At 39.9% G+C, this 16,105-nt stretch overlaps 1 protein-coding gene across 6 annotated transcripts in view; it reads left to right on the top strand.

Moving 5' to 3' along the window:
- SCAI (suppressor of cancer cell invasion) overlaps window positions 1–16,105 on the top strand; it is a 121,904-nt gene that overhangs the window by 8,774 nt on the left and 97,025 nt on the right. The window contains exon 1 of one of the 6 annotated variants that reach the window (XM_043469550.1): window positions 5,461–5,545. The exons of the other annotated variants lie outside the window; for them this stretch is intronic. The gene's annotated coding sequence lies outside the window, so the exon portion shown is untranslated. Of the gene's footprint in view, window positions 1–5,460; window positions 5,546–16,105 lie in introns of those variants that run through there. 6 annotated transcript variants of the gene reach the window in all.

Below are 16,105 nucleotides of genomic sequence, written 5' to 3'. Positions count from 1 at the left end.
TACTATAGTGAACCTGAATTGTTTGTCACCCAGCTTGAACAAGTATCAGCTCAATCCTATTTCATGTGTATACATAACTCCTCCACCTGAAGTGTATTCTATACATATTATTCATCTGTAAATGATTTAGTATGTATTGTTGAAAGATAAAGATTCTTCAAGCGCATAACTGTAGTTCCTTGAGCAACAACTTGAAAGTTAGCAGTATTTCCTTAGCATCATTAAATATTTCATCAGTGTTCAGATATCCATGGTTGATTTAATCATTTTAAAAAAATCTGTTCAAATCAAGATCTAGATAAAATTAGGACTTGCAATTTGTTGATTAGATCTTAAGGTTTTTAAAAAAAATCTATAGTTTGCCCACTCTGTCCCCCCACCACCCTTATGGCAGAAAGCGAAGAAGAACTAAAGAGCCTCTTGATGAAAGTGAAAGAGGAGAGTGAAAAATTTGTCTTAAAGCTCAGCATTCAGAAAACTAAGATCATGGCATCCGGTCCCATCACTTCATGGCAAATAGATGGGGAAACAGTGGAAACAGTGGCTGACTTTATTTTTTGGGGCTCCAAAATCACTGCAGATTATGATTGCAGCCATGAAATTAAAAGACGCTTACTCCCTGGAAGGAAAGTTATGACCAACCTAGGCAGCATATTAAAAAGCAGAGACATTACTTTGCCAGCAAAGGTCCGTCTAGTCAAGGCTATGGTTTTTCCAGTGGTCATGTGTGGATGTGAGAGTTGGACTATAAAGAAAGCTGAGCGCAGAAGAATTGATGCTTTTGAACTGTGGTGTTGGAGAAGACTCTCGAGAGTCCGTTGAACTGCAAGGAGATCCAACCAGTCCATCCTGAAGGAGATCAGTCCTGGGTGTTCATTGGAAGGACTGATGCTGAAGCTGAAACTCCAGTGCCTTGGCCTTCTGATGCAAAGAGCTGACTCATCGGAAAAGACCCTGATGCTGGGAAAGATTGAGGGCAGGAGCAGAAGGGGACGACAGAGGATGAGATGGTTGGATGTCATCACGGACTCAATGGACATGGGTTTGGGTGGACTCCATCAGTTGGTGATGGACAGGGAGGCCTGGCGTGGTATAGTTCACAGAGTCCCAAAGAGTTGGACACGACTGAGCTATTGAACTGAACAATCTGAATTTTTCATTTTCTAAAAGGTTGGGGTATGATTTATAATGATGAAACTCACCTATTTTAGTGTTCAGCTTTGTAAATTTTGACAAATGCACACAGTTTTGTAACCACCACTACAATCATTATATAGAACATTTTCATCATTCCCCCAAATTCCTTTCGGTCCCCATTGACCAATTGGCAACCACCAACCAGTTTTTTCACAGTCTGAAATTTTGCCGATTCGGTCCCCAGGGTATCATTTAGCATGTTTCTCTGTTCCCCGTGTGTCTTATAAATTGGTCGATCGGTCGTTAGAACTAGTTCTGGAGACTTGATGAGATAGAGTCAGGTTTTGTTGGTTCTTTTTTTTTTTTGCAAGAATGCTTAATAGGGGTGGTATGTAGTTCTTTCAGGGCCTCTTTTTTTTCTTTTTTGCTGCTAGGAACTCACAGTAATCAGTGTCTGTAATTTCATTTGAGGTTACAGATGGTGACATTCTAAATCTTTCATTCCTTCTTAATTGCTAGCTGAAATGCTTTTATAAAAAGAAGTTCTCTTAAATTTTCTTAAATTTTATTTTTGAAACTAACATATTACAGTCAAATGAAAAGTTCTATGACATTTTAACACATGTACAGATTCCTGTAACCACCACTGCAAGAAGAGTATGAAACATTCCCATTACCCCCAGAACTTGCTTCTGCTGTACCATTGGAGCCTCATCCTCCTTGCATCCCCAGCTCCCTGGCAGCTGATCCGTTCTTCATCAACTGTTTAATATTCCTTAGGTACAGTTTGTAAAAGGAAAAGCAGGATAAAGGCTTGTCCCCTTGCCCCTTTCTTTTTATAATTTATACCAAATATCACCATGAATTGCTTTCCTGGCATGCTTCAAAGGTGACTGACTGTCTTCTTATCAACTCATGGATTTAGACATATTAGTAAATTTCAACCCATTGTGATTATTTTTCTTGTTGATGATCATATTGACCAGTGGAAGCCTCTTCTATATTGGCTCTTGGGTCCTTTTGAGAAGAATCCAGTAGACTTTGGTAGCTTCCTTCCAAACCCATCATTTGTTTTCTGCTCAGGCCTAGAATCAACCATTCCACACAGAGACCTATTTTTTCTAGTATCTCTCAACTTCTAACTCTCTGTTTTGTATCCTGAGAGTCTATCTGAAAGAAAGGATTGTAGAACCTACAAGTAGTTTTGAAAACAACAAATCCAAAAGAATGGATTATATACTATATTCTTTCATAATCTACCAGAAATGTATTTTTTAATTGAGTTTTTTTGATAAAAGTTGACTAGCACACAATTGGGACATATTTTAGGTTAAGATCCTGAAATATAGGTAATCTGCAATGCTGTTTATGGTTGGATCTGTTGAGAGATTAAGTAAATGACTTGTGAATCATGCAGTAGACTTGATTTTTCTATACTGTGGAAATTATGGGTCCCTAATCTAAGTGGGTGGCTTTCCCACAAGACCAGGATTTTTGCAGGGAGGATAATGAATTCAGGCAGATACACATGGTTATGTAACTAATTGCTTAATATTCTATACATTAGGAGAGTATAACCTGGGAAATTTTGGGAGTACTGTATTAGTGATGGAAAAATCTTAGTATTTTGATGGAGCAACTTGTCTGGAATTTTTCTGAAACCACCAAGATTAGTGAATTGTAAAAGATATCCATAAGGTACTAAATTAATTGACTATATAGTCAGTATGAATCTTATCTCACAAAATGAGGTAACCATGAAGCATTACTGTATATATGTTATTTATTTTTGACTGTGCTGGGTCCTCATTGCTTTGCCTGGGCCTTCTCTAGTTGCAGCAGGCAGGGGCCACTCTTTGTTATGGTGCTCGGGCTTCTCATTGCAGTGGCTTCTGTTGCGGAGTGCAGTCTCTAGGTGAGCGGGCTTCAGTAGTTTTGGCATACAGGCTCAGCAGTTGTGGCTGGCAGGCTTGATTGCTCCATGACATGTGAAATCTTCCTGGACCAGGGATCAAACCTGTGTTCCCTGCATTTGCAGGTGGATTCTTATCCACTGCACCACCCAGGAAGTTCTGTATTATTTATTTTGAATGAAATTAAATCCAACCTTGAGACATCCCCTCTGCCCCAACTCTATCAAACTCATGAAAAACTCAATCTCAGGGATTAAGAATGGCATCCACCCCTCCTCAGGGTTGTGCAGCATCTGAGAGGCTTGTGAGGAACCAGGAGAAGGGTGGAAGGTTAGTTTTCAGTCCACTGTGGCTGTGAGTGGTAAGCCTGTTGTTGAGGTGGGTGTGGGTCCTTCACTTTTGGTGGCTCTAATGGTTATGACTGACTTGAAGCTCAAGAGTTGTTGCCAGGCATGGGGGTTCTGGTGTAGAGGTTTCAGCTCTCCAGGTACAGTGCATACCTGAGTCCCTGTGAAGACTTGTTACCTCCTAGAGCACTGCTAGGAAGTGGAGTTGCAAGTCTCTTTTTGTGAGTCCCAAAGCTCTTCCCCTTCCCAATTAAATTTCCCTCCTTTTTTCTTCTTATTTCTACCTTTCTGCCCTCAAAGGCACTTTCTTTCCACCCTTCCCTCAGCGTAATCTCCTCAAGGAGTTTACATTGTCAGAAAACAAACACAAACCTCCCTTGAGGCAGGGACTGTTTTCTTGGGGATTGAGGAATACAGTGAGAGTAAAACATCCATTGGTGTCTTAATAACTTATCCAGCTACTTAATTTTTTTCTTTCTTCTCTTAATAATTCTTTTACTCCCTGTGGTGGTTTTAAAGAACTGTGTATAAATTCTTTAATTCTCCTTTCTTTAAAAGATGGAGCTTGGGAACTTCCCTGGTGGTCCAGTGGTCAAGACTCCACACTCCCAATGCAGGGGCCATGGGTTCAATCCCTAGTTATTGAACTAAGATCCTGCATGCCACACGGCGTGGTCAAAAAAGAAAAAAAGATGGAGTTTAATTCTCCCCTTGAGTGTCGGGTGAACTCGGTGACTCACTCCTAGGGAATAGAATATAGGAATGATGAGGTGTCCTTTCCCAGATCAGGTTGTAAGGAGTCTTTATCGTCATTCTTGGGTGTTCTCTCTCTTTCCCTCCTTTCCTTCCTCCTCCTCTTCTCTTGGCTCACTCGCTCTGGTAGACACTAGCTGCCATAGTGAGAGGGAGCCACTTGCCATGTTGTGCAGACACTTGGGCAGCCTATGGGGAAGGCCACATGTTAAGGAAGCAAGGCCTGCCAGCAACCACATGAGTGAGCTTGGAAGGGGATCCTATATTAGTTGAGCCTTGAGATGACTACAGCCCTCGCCAACAGCTTGACTTATTATCCTGGCTTCACAAGGGCTGAATTACATGAGACCATAATTTTTTTTTTTTGAAAGAATCTCTTCCAGCACTGGCTCTATTGTACCCCAAAGGGCCTTAGTCTCTCTCTTAAGCTTTTTCTCCTTCTGGATAGGTCTCTGATATGGAGTGGGGTGGGGTGTGTGTTTGTGTGTGTGTGTTTTGGAAGCAGCTGTCTTTTGATTAGAGGCATTGAAGGATAGTTTACTTTCAGGCAGCGATGTGTCCCTGTGCTAATAATTGAATCTCCAGCCAATTGTGCGTTGTCATCTTCAGAGCCTTTGCTCTCTCCCTGGACTTTGGTCTGACAGATTGAGAGGTAGTCCCCTGCTCACATTCACTCTTATTAAGGGAAGAGCAAAAGGTGGTTGTCCTGTGAAAGTGTATGTGTTAGTCACTCCAGTTGTGTCTGAGTCTTTGCGACCCCACAGACTGCAGCCTGCCAGGCTCCTCTGTTCATGGAATTCTCCAGGCAAGAATGCTGGAGTGGGTTGCCATTTCCTTCTCCAAATTGCCCAGTGAAGGGGTCAGTTTTCCTCTGCCTGGTACCTGTCACCAGATTTTGAATTCTTGTTTTTGCTCTTTCTTAGTTGTCTGGGAAGAGCAGGCAAATCAGTGTCAAGTAAGCTGTGATGGTGGCTAATTTTATGTGTCAACTTGACTTGCCTACAGGGTGCCCAGATAGTTGGTCAAGCATTATTCCTGGAGTGTCAGGGTGTCTTTGGCTGAGATTAACTTTTGAACCATAGTCTTAAATAGTACAGACTGCCCTCCTCAACATGGGTGGGGCCTTATCCAGTCGACTGAAGACCTGAAACTAAAAGGCTGAGTAAGAAGGAACTCCTGTCTGACTGCTTGAGTTGGGACCTCAGTCTTTTCCTGCCTTTGGATGCGAGCTGGAACCTTGCTCTTCTTGGATCTCGAGCCCATTGGCTCCCAGTCTGGAATTTAAACCATCAACCCTCCCGTTTCTCAGGCCGTCAGAATGGAATCATGCCATCAGCTCTCCCAGACCTCCAGCGTGATGACTGAGGATCTTGGAACTTTTCAGTCTGCCTAATTGTGTGAGCCAATTCCTTATTATCTAAACACACACACTCCTTCTTGTTTCTGTTTCTCAGGAGAACCCTGGCTAATACTCAAACCTAGTCTTTTTTATGTCCTTTGTTTCTTACCTGGTTTTCCATAACGCTCCTTAAGCTGTCGTAGCTTCTGCACTACTAGCTGTGGGTTCTCTTCATGGATGCAGTCTGCCATGAAATGGTCATCTTCACCGTGAGCTAAGCTTGTCTTTTCATGAGCTTGGCTGCTGCCTTTGGTAGCATTGCAGTCTCAGGCTAGGCACCATTCTTTATATTCTTGTTTTACAGTTGGGTTTCTTTCAGTCAAGTTCTCTCCATGTATTCCATGGGCCTTGAAAGCATATGTGCCTGTTGGCAGTATCCTGAGTTCTTCCTGAATGGGGGCCCCATGTTGAAAGTGCTCACACATGGTTTCCCAAAAGCCTGCAAAGTGGCTGTCAGAACTCTTAAACTATTGTGATCATTTCCAAACTGTAGAGTTATTACATATAGATTTTTAGAGAACAGCTGTCAAAACTAAAGATTTTAGATTTAGCATTGTTGCCATTAGCCTGTCTTGTTAATTGATATCAAGCCATTTACCTATTAGAGTAACTCCTGGCTGGTGATAACAAAAGTGTCATCCACAAGTAAGAGAATTCTTACTTTTTTGTATAATAGGAACATGCATCTGTATCGTCCTAAGCCAGTTTTGTTTTTATTTTTGCTTTTTTTTTTGCTGCGCTGGGTCTTCATTGCGGTGCGTGTGGGCTTCTCTAGCTGTGCTGCTGGCTTAGTTGCCCTGCTGCATGTGGGATCTGCATGCGCCCAACCACAGATAAAACCCACTTCCCCTACATTGGAAGGCGGATTCCTAACCACTAGACTACAAAGGAAGTCCTTCCCAAACCACTTTTAAATCTTCAAGATATAAGTTAAAAAGAAGGGAAATGCTTTTAATAACTTATAAAAGAATCCTAGAATTTGTATTGGAAGAGATTAGTTATCGAGTTCAACCATAAGCACAGCAGGAGAAATCCTACCATAACATATCTGAAAAGAAAGTCCTGAAAAATGCCTCAGTCTCTTCAAATATGGTTTACCTTGTGTTTACCAACACCTGACATGTATTCATTGTTTCCTAAAATCTTCACCTAAATCACCTGAATGTCTCATGTATGTATGTGCTCTTGCATATACATGCCCTTGTACCAAGACCAGTTCCGTTCAGTAGAGGTATTAGTGAACTCGTGGTACTTCTGTCATTATTGATTTTTCTCAATAACCAGATAATAAAATCACAACCATTTTCATATGGATGGCCACAGAAGCTTTACTTTTAAAAAAGGGTTCTTGAAAATGTTGAAAACCACTGAATTAAGTATCTCTGAAGCTATTTCTAGCTCTAGTTTGTGGAGAAAGGACTGTGGTTCAGGGATGGAGTCTTTGTATAAGAATGTGTTCAAAGAGTATATAGTGTAGCATTCTGGTGAAATCCCCAGATCTTTGCCTGGTTTCTAGCCACTGCTTTTCATTTTTTCTTCCTTGCATACCTCAGGGATTTGATTCATCCCCCACCTCCCCTACTCAGCTATTATGTAACCTATTGTGCTCTCCGCCCATAAACCTGCCTTGAAAGTGTTTGAAACAGGATGCAGGTACCTCAGCTTTTCCCTTACCCTGTTAACTTGGAACGTATCTGCAGCATTTTCATTTTTACAGATGTTTTACTGTCAGTGACAGTAGGGAGTGAATTGAATGCATGGGAACATGAATTTTTGAATTTAGAGTTTTACTAAAATGAAGAGATTTCCCTAATCTTCACTATAAAATACATGAGAAAAGCTTAGTTTTCTGGTAATTGCTAGAATTAAAGCAGTGGACTAAGTGATGTCAAAGTGTCTTCCAACTCACGTATGTTTAACTTTCAGTGAGTGGTTGCTCAGTTTCCTTATTTTCTTTTTTTTTTAAATTCTGAGAAGTAGCTACACATCTTTTCTTCTCTTTTTCTATATCATTTGGCCCTGAAAATAGTCACTTGCAGGCCACTGAATTCATTTCACCACAGAGGAGAAGCTCAAGGTTATTTTCAATTTCTTTACCCATTGCTTTTTGCAGGAAAAGTCTACTTAATAAAAACCGATAACCACCAACAAAAAGTCCACTTCAGTATATTCTGAACATAACCATTCGTTGGCATGGTAGACTGTTTCCCAAAGGTGTCTGCAGTCGTGTCTTTCATCCCACATGCTCTTACACTGTGACCTTGACCTTCCTCCCACCTAGTGATGAGGTTTGTGTCCCCGTCTCCTAACCAGCACAGGCCTTTCCAACTGTCTCCACCAATAGAGCATGGCTCCAGCCACACTATGTGACTTCTGGAGCAAGATTATAGAAATGCCATGTACCTCCACCTTCCTCTCTCGGGATAGGGGCTTAGAACCTGGCTTCCAGCCCCTGTGAGTGGCTAAAGCTCCTGGCCCTCAGCCTCAGCTGAGCTCCCAGCTGCCATCAGCATTGGTCCTGAAAGCAGGTCGTAATCCTCCAGATCCCCATCCCGGTGCCCCAGTGAGTGCCCACGGAGAGCAGAGAAGAGCTGTCTCTGCCAAGCTCGACCCAAGTTGCCAACTCAGAGCCACAATGAAAGATTGTTGTTTTAAGCCAGTAGGTTGTATAACAGAAGATAACTGACATTCTGTTTTGCCAGAGGTTGGAGTAGAGACCATACTATATATTAACCGGCCTCAATTTTAAGAATAAGATACATTTATTTCTACCTTCAGGAGCACTGTCAGTATCAGAAGAAAAACAGACTCTTTATCTTCTTTCTTTATAGACTTATCTCATTCACTTTGATTTTCCATGTTTATTTTATTTTGGTTTTTAAAAAATTAGTAAGTAGTACAAAACAGCAAAACTGAGCAATAATCTCCCTGCCCAGATAACTCCATTCTCGTGTCCTTGTAGTTCAGAAGGTTATGGCATGTTAATAATGTACAGTGACTTTGCAATGACTCGGGCCAGATTGTGTGACCTTGGAAAGCAACATCCTCTTTGTGAATCAGTTTCTTTATCTATAAAATGGTTTCTACTTCATAGGGTTGTCGAGAGACTTCAATGATTTATACACATGAAGTGAGAGTGCCTGTCATAGAATACTGGCTGTTAATTACTATGCCCATCACTACTACTGTTATTGGCCTTACTATTTTTAGACTAGGGAGGGGAAGGATAACCAGCAGAAAGATGTCAGTCTGAAATGATGGAGTGAATACTCCAGAGAAGTTAGGGACAGAGGGATGTTGGGAAGCCTGAAGGGACTTGGGAATTATTTAACATGTTTTCGATTTTTCAAGGCTTAAAGGTTTACCTGAAAGGTGAAGAGCAGAAAGACCTCTGGGAAAATTGATGAGAGACTGTAGTAGAGAAATTTAAAAAATGGGGAGGTACTGATGCTGGTTTTTGGACTTCTTGATAATGACTGGCATTTACTGATTAGGCAATGATGTCTCAAATATATTACCTGTAATCACTAGTTTGTTTTTTATCAAGCCCTTTCAGTTTATTGATGGATACTTTGCATGTAGTAAAATGTATAGATGGGAAGTGTTCAGTTCAGTGTGTGTCTTTATCAGTTCTTAATTGTTTAGTGTTTTGGTTGATTACAGAGTAGAAATAAATGAACTAAATGGAGGAAGGAGACCTAGGGAGGATAGCTTAATCTCTAGGGTTCTGGTGCTTATTAGCAGATCAAGTTTATATTTTTTACTTCATTAGAAGACAGATGTTATCATTCCCGTTTATAAATAGAGAAACTGAGGCTCATGAAAATAAAGTGATTTACCCAAAGTATCATAGCTAGAAAGTGGCACTGTCAAAGCAGACTAGTTTTTTGTCTGACTCTATAAATCTTTTTTGCTATTACAGACTGAAACAGTGACATTGGAATTTGTTTTTTTTAAACTTTGCTGGAGGTAATTTCCTATGAGGGTTTATTAAAGTCCCGTAAGAAAATGAAAACAGTTCTTGATGTGGATGTCCTCTGGATTCAGATGTTTCAGACTTCCTTGAAGCTTCTAAAACTGGTATTTTCTATTTTGCCAATTTTTATAATTAATATAGTATAGTTTTAGCAAGTGTTCCTCTCCAGTGCTTCAGGTAATTAGATTAAAGTAGTTGTGGGCAACTTAGTGCATTTTTACTTTGAAGTATCAAAGAAAGTACAGACCATTAAGAACGAAAAGAATTCTGTTTCTGGACAGTTCATGCTATTGCAGGACTCATAGATACAAGATTTAAAAGCAGAAATTTTTAAGTGATGTTCATTCTACTGGATAACAGCCAAAAGCCTCATGCTTGAGACTGGATGATGGACAAGTAATTTGCCATGTTACTGGGTGAGGAACATCTTTAGGTACAGGAGTGTAGTCTCTAACTCAGTCAGCCTAGAGTTCCTGAATGGCCCAGCTTTTTCTTTCTTCCCTCATATTTTAGATTTCTTTATTCTTTGCAGCATGTTCTGTTTTTTTGTTGTCCTATTTGAAATTGACATCAGATAAAGAAACACATACAATACATGAAATAGTAAATGAGAATTCAACCATTTTCTTAAAAACTGAAAAATGCTAGCACAGAAAACGAGATAGTTAAGACAGATTTCATGTGCAGAAAATCATTTGTTCAATAGATACTGTAAAAGTATTTAGATATGTCAGGCTTTTTCTTTTCTTTCTTTTTTTTTTTTTTTTACTTCTGAGAACTTTTAATGGGTAACTAACTTACTTGACATTCTCAAGAATCCTGAAAATGGAGAATGGTTTTACTATATCGTCGATGGTTTCATCTCTTAATTTCTTACAAACTGGTGCGGATCTAAGAATTTTTATTTGTGATAAAAATTTTAAACATCTGTGAGATAATAATGGAAAATATCTATTGGTCTCTGCCCTCAGTTCCTGACATGGAACCCCTGAAACCTTCATAATTTCCTGAGTGACAAGTGTCTTTGTTCTGATGAAGTGACTGGTTGGTCTCCTGGCTGAGGGCTGGTGACCAGCAAGAACAGGCCACGATTAGGGTGTTTTCAGCCCTGCCTCCCATTCCTTTGGGAGGGGAGTAGGGCTGAAAATGGAGTTAATGTTCAGTCATGCCTGCATGATGAAGCATTCACGAAATCCCCAGAGTATGGGGTTCAGAGAGTTTCTAGGCTGGTGAGCACAGGGAGGTGCGGGAGAGTGGCGTGGAAGCCCCTGGACAGGGCCTGGAGCGCCACACCCCTTCCCATACCCGTGCATCTCTTCTGTCTGGCCTGAGTTATGTCTTTTTACAGGAAACTTGATCCAGTAAGTAAATGTTTCTCTGAGTTCTGTGAGCCACTCTTAACAGATAAATAAAGCCCAAAGAGGTGGTCATTGGAACCCCTAGTCTGTAGCTGGTCTGTAGAAGCATGGGGAGGGACTTCTGCCTTCTTTTGGGGTTGAGCCCTTCACCTCTGCAGTCTGATGCTTGTTCCAGGTAGACAGTGTCAGAATTGAGTGGAATTCCTGCAGGTGACAGGGCATTGCTTGGTGGTGTGGGGCAAACTTCCACACGATTGGTGACCAGAAATGAAGTTTTTGTGTGAACAGTAAAGGAGATTCATAAGAGAGAAATAGTAGGGAAGAACCGGATTTTTCCCTACATAGAAAGGAAGAAGCTGTTTTGTTTTTTTTTTAAACATCCCAGGTGAAATCCAGTGAGTATTTCATACTACCATTTATCCCGACTCCTGATAACTCTTTCTGTGTTCTTAACAATTAAAAAAAAACTGTGTGTACGTGTTGGTGGAGGATACACATTCATTGATTCTGCATCTTATGTCCTCTCTTTGTCCTTGGCTATCATATAATAGAATATTAGCTCTGTGAGGGCAAGAATAAAATAAAAAGCACTCAAAATGTCCAGAACATAGTAGGTGTTCAAGAAATATTTTGTTTACTAAATGTTTAATTATTTTAAAATGAAATCTAATATGTGTACAAAAAAGTATATATGACATATGTGTACTTTAAAAAAAGAAAAATAAATTAAAACTCTTTGTTTCCACTGGCCAACTTTAAAAGTAGTTCATTGTCAGTATTCTTGAAAGTTCCTCCTATGCCTCTCTTTTGTGGCATTCGCTTGTTTCCTTTCCGAATCACTGCTTTAAAATGGTTTTTATTCTCTTGAATTTTCCTCATGGTTTTACATATATGGATGTAAACTTGCCAACAAAGATCCATATAGCCAAAGCTATGGTTTTTGCACTAGTCACATTATGAGTGTGAGAGTTGGGCCATAAAGAAGGCTGAGCGCCGAAGATTGATGCTTTCAAATTGTAGTGCTGGAGAATCCCTCTTGAGAATCCCTTGGACTGCACAGAGATCAAACCAGTCAATCCTAAAGGAAATCAACCTGGAATATTCATTGGAAGGACTGTTGCTGAAGCTCCAATACTTTGGCCACCTGATGCAAAGAGCCCACTCATTGGAAAAGACCCTGATCCTGGGAAAGATTTAAGGTGAAAGAAGTGGGCAGCAGAGGATGAGATGGTTAGATAGCATCACCGACTCAATGCACGTGAATTGGAGCAAACTCTGGGAAATAGTGGTAGACAGGGGAGCCTGGCATGCTGCAGTTCATGGGGTCGCAAAAAGTTGGATACAACTTAACAGTGAACAGCAACAATGTACTTGTAAATATTCTGCTAAGTTTTAGATTTGTTAAACTTTATATATATATATGTTTATATATATATATATATAGTCGCTCATTTGTGTCCAGTGCTTTGCGACCCCTATATATGTATATATGAAATCATACTGCTTGTATTCTTGTCAGTTTGCTTCATTCATTCAGCATTAGGAGCTTGAGATTCTTTCATATTGACACACACAGATGTATAACCTTATGTAGAACTCAACTATATGTCTGTGCCAGAATTATCCATTCTCTGATCTAGGAGTAACTGAATTGCTTCTAAGTTAATGAACTTAGATGTACATATGAAAGGGATTCTTTAGGGTAAATATCTAAAGACTCTCTGAGTCATTGGGTTTTGTCAATTCAGCATTGACAGTCGTTTCCCCAAGTGGTTGTACCAGTTTATACTTCTGTCCTCTACTTCTGTGAGAGTTCCAGTTTCTCTACTTCCTTGCCAGCCCTTGGTGTTTTAAAATTTTAACTGTTGTGGTAGGTGTATAATAATATTCCTCTGTGTGTGTGTAAGAAAACATTTGTTGTTTCATTCTTAACCACAATTACTGCTTGGGCACCTCACTGCTTCTCCAACCTTGGGGTCATACTGGACGCCGTCACTTCGTTTCCTGTACCACATGATTTTCATGTGGTGTTTGTTTTTTTGTAACAAGCAACCTCTGAAAAAACCAGCTTCAGCAACCTAGATGTCCATTGGCAGACGAATGGATAAGAAAGCTGTGGTACATATACGCAGTAGAATATTACTCAGCTATTAAAAAGAATGCATTTGAATCAGTTCTAATGAGGTGGGTGAAACTGGAGCCTATATATACAGAGTGAAGTAAGTCAGAAAGAAAAACACCAATACAATATATTAACACGTATATGTGGAATTTAGAAAGATGCTAATGATGACCCTATATGCGAGATAGCAAAAGAGACACAGATGTAAAGAACAGACTTTTGGACTCTGGGAGAGGGCAAGGGTGGGATGATTTGAGAGAATAGCATTGAAACATGTGTATTACCATTTGTGAAATAGATAGCCAGTCCAGGTTCGATGCATGAGACAGGGTGCTCAGGGCTGGTGCACTGGGATGACCCTGAGGGATGGGATGGGGAGGGAGGTGGGAGGGGGGATCAGGACGGGGGACACATGTACACCCATGGCTGATTCATGTCAATGTATGGCAAAAACCACACAGTATTGCAAAGTAATTAGCCTCCAATTAAAATAAATAAATTAATTTTTTAAAACCAAATAGCTTCATAAAGATACAGCATTATGGAAAGGAACATAAAGCGATATAGTGTTAACACTGAGCTACTGAACCCTGAGCTTGTAGTTTGTGGAGTATCCGACAGATGTCACTGTGTTTCCCTTGAAAGTTTAAAATAGCCCATGGCATCCTTGTGTGTTTTCTGTGGTGCCCTAAGGTGTGTGAGTGCACGGTTTGAGAACCATGGCCTTGGAATATTAATCATGGTTATCTTTTTTTTTTTTTTAAATCATGGTTATCTTTAGGGAGTAGGAGTTTTACTTACTTTTTGATACTTTCTGGATTTCCTATATCTCTTTTATAAGGAGCATATACCACTTAAGAGGCATCAGGAAAGATATTATATGTGCATTGTTTGTAAAATAAATTATTAACCAAAGTCTATACTTTTTTTTCTCTTAGTTTTTACCTAATGCCCTTTTTCTGTTCCACATAGGATACCACATTAGTCATAATGTTTCCTCAGGCATCTTGACAGGGACAGTTTTCAGGTCATTCCTATTTTTGATGACCTTGACAGTTTTGAAGCATATTGGTCAAGTACTTTTTTCAACTGTCTTTGAATTGGGGAAAACCACAGGGGTAAAACACCATTCTCATCACATCATATTGAGGGTTCATGCTATCCATGGTCCTGGCTATCCTCATAACATCACTGTTAATGGTAATCTTGACATCTGGCTGAGAATCAGAGTTCTTCATTATAAAATTATTCCTTTATTCCCCCCTTTAATACTATATTCTCTGGCAGGAAGTCATTACGTGCAGTCCACATTCAAAGAATGGGTGTCATGCTTCACTTCCTTGAAGGCAAAGTACATAAATTATGTTAAATTCTTCTTCATGGGAGATTTGTATGTTCTCCCATTTATCTATTTATTACTCATCTGTTTATGTATTGAACTGTTTATATAATTGAACTCATGGATTTTTTTTTTATATTCTGGGTTATAATCCATTACTGTTTTATTTTTTTGTTGTTGCTGAATAGTTCCAGTTTGGTAATTGAGAGCTCTTCAGTTGGCTGCTGTATCCTTTTGACATACTCCTGCCATTGTGTGTTTATTAATAAAATAAAATTTTTTAGAACACTTTCTTACTTTCTCTCAGTACAAGATGCTCCAGGCTCATCTTGTGTATTTCTTGGCTCAGTTTGAGAATCAGACATTTCTCCAAGGAGCCTTGTTTCCTTTTTTTAGAGGATGGTATTTGCTACTGGGATACATATGGTATTAATTAATTTGCATTCCTCTGATGATTGATGAAGTCAAGTACCTTTATATATGTTTATTGGTTGTTTGTGTATCCTGTTTGTTATGTAACAAGCCTGTTCAAGACTTTTGTTCAACTGCAGAGTTGAGTTGTAGCAGAGAGTGTATGACTCACAAAGCCTAAAATATTTACTATCAAGCCCTTTATAGGAAAAGTTTGCATACCTCTAGAGTTATGAAAACTATTTTGCTGTCAGTTCTGGGTTGGTTTTGATTGGCTGATTTATCTCATCAATGATGGTCGTATTGTCCTGCTTCTTTGGAAATGCCTGATAATCTTTGGGTGCCAGACATCATGGAGGGTTTGAAATTTTGTTCTGTTGCTTTTTTCTTTTTTTCCTTAAAAATTTCTGAAGATTTTCCCCAGAGATACAGTTTAATTATTTGGAATTATCTTGACCCATTTGGGTCTTGGTTTTAGGCTTTGTTGAGTGGGACCAAGGCAACATTTAGGGCTATTGTCACTGTGGCTTATCATTCTCTACTTCTGTGGCAAGACCCTTGTGAATACTCCAGCCGGGAATTACAAGGTTTTCCAAGTCTTGCTGGTGGGAACAGACACCATTGTTGGCCCTGTGTAAGCCCCAGGCATTGTTCCCTCTAATGCTCTGATGATTCTTTGCTCTCTCTGGTGGTTCTCTTCCATTCGTGGGCTGCTCTGTGTTCAGTGGAACCCTGGAGAGGAACTCCCCGAAGATCTCAGCACTTTCTCCCCGCGTCCGACACCCTGCCCTGTGAACTCCAGCTGCTGTGGCCTCCCTGCACTCTCAGCTCTGTCTTCTGCTCTGATGTTATCCCTTGGGCTCTGCCTGGGTTCCTCTTCCCTGCACCACACCCTGGAAATGCTCTCAAGGCAGTGATTGGGGGGCAATTATAGGACTCACTTTTTTTGTCCTCAGAGGTCAGGGGTTTTTTTGTTGTTGTTGCTTGATGCACTGTGTCTTGAAAAACCATTATTTATCTATTTTGTCTGCTTTCTTTTGGTTGTTTAATGTAGGAGGGTAAATCTGGTCCCTGTTACTACATCTTGGCCAGTATTTGAAATCTTTTTTTAAATCCTCAGTGGGTGTTTAATTTTGTCAAATTCTTTTTCTCTGTCTGTTGAGATGATTGTATGTTTTTTTTCTCTTTTTTTCCCCTGTTAATGTGTGTTGAATTACATTGATTTTTTTCCCCCCAGTGTTAAATCAACCTCACATTTCTGGAATAAACTCCTCTTCCTCATGATATACAATCCTTTTAAATATATTTCTGTGTTCAATTTACCAGTATATTTTTAGGACTTTTGCATCT

Source organism: Cervus canadensis, chromosome 5, assembly GCF_019320065.1.
Source record: "Cervus canadensis isolate Bull #8, Minnesota chromosome 5, ASM1932006v1, whole genome shotgun sequence".
In the NCBI taxonomy this organism is placed as follows: Eukaryota; Metazoa; Chordata; class Mammalia; order Artiodactyla; family Cervidae; genus Cervus; species Cervus canadensis.
Note: the sequence above shows the minus strand (reverse complement) of the source record. Positions and strands in the feature narration are given on the sequence as shown.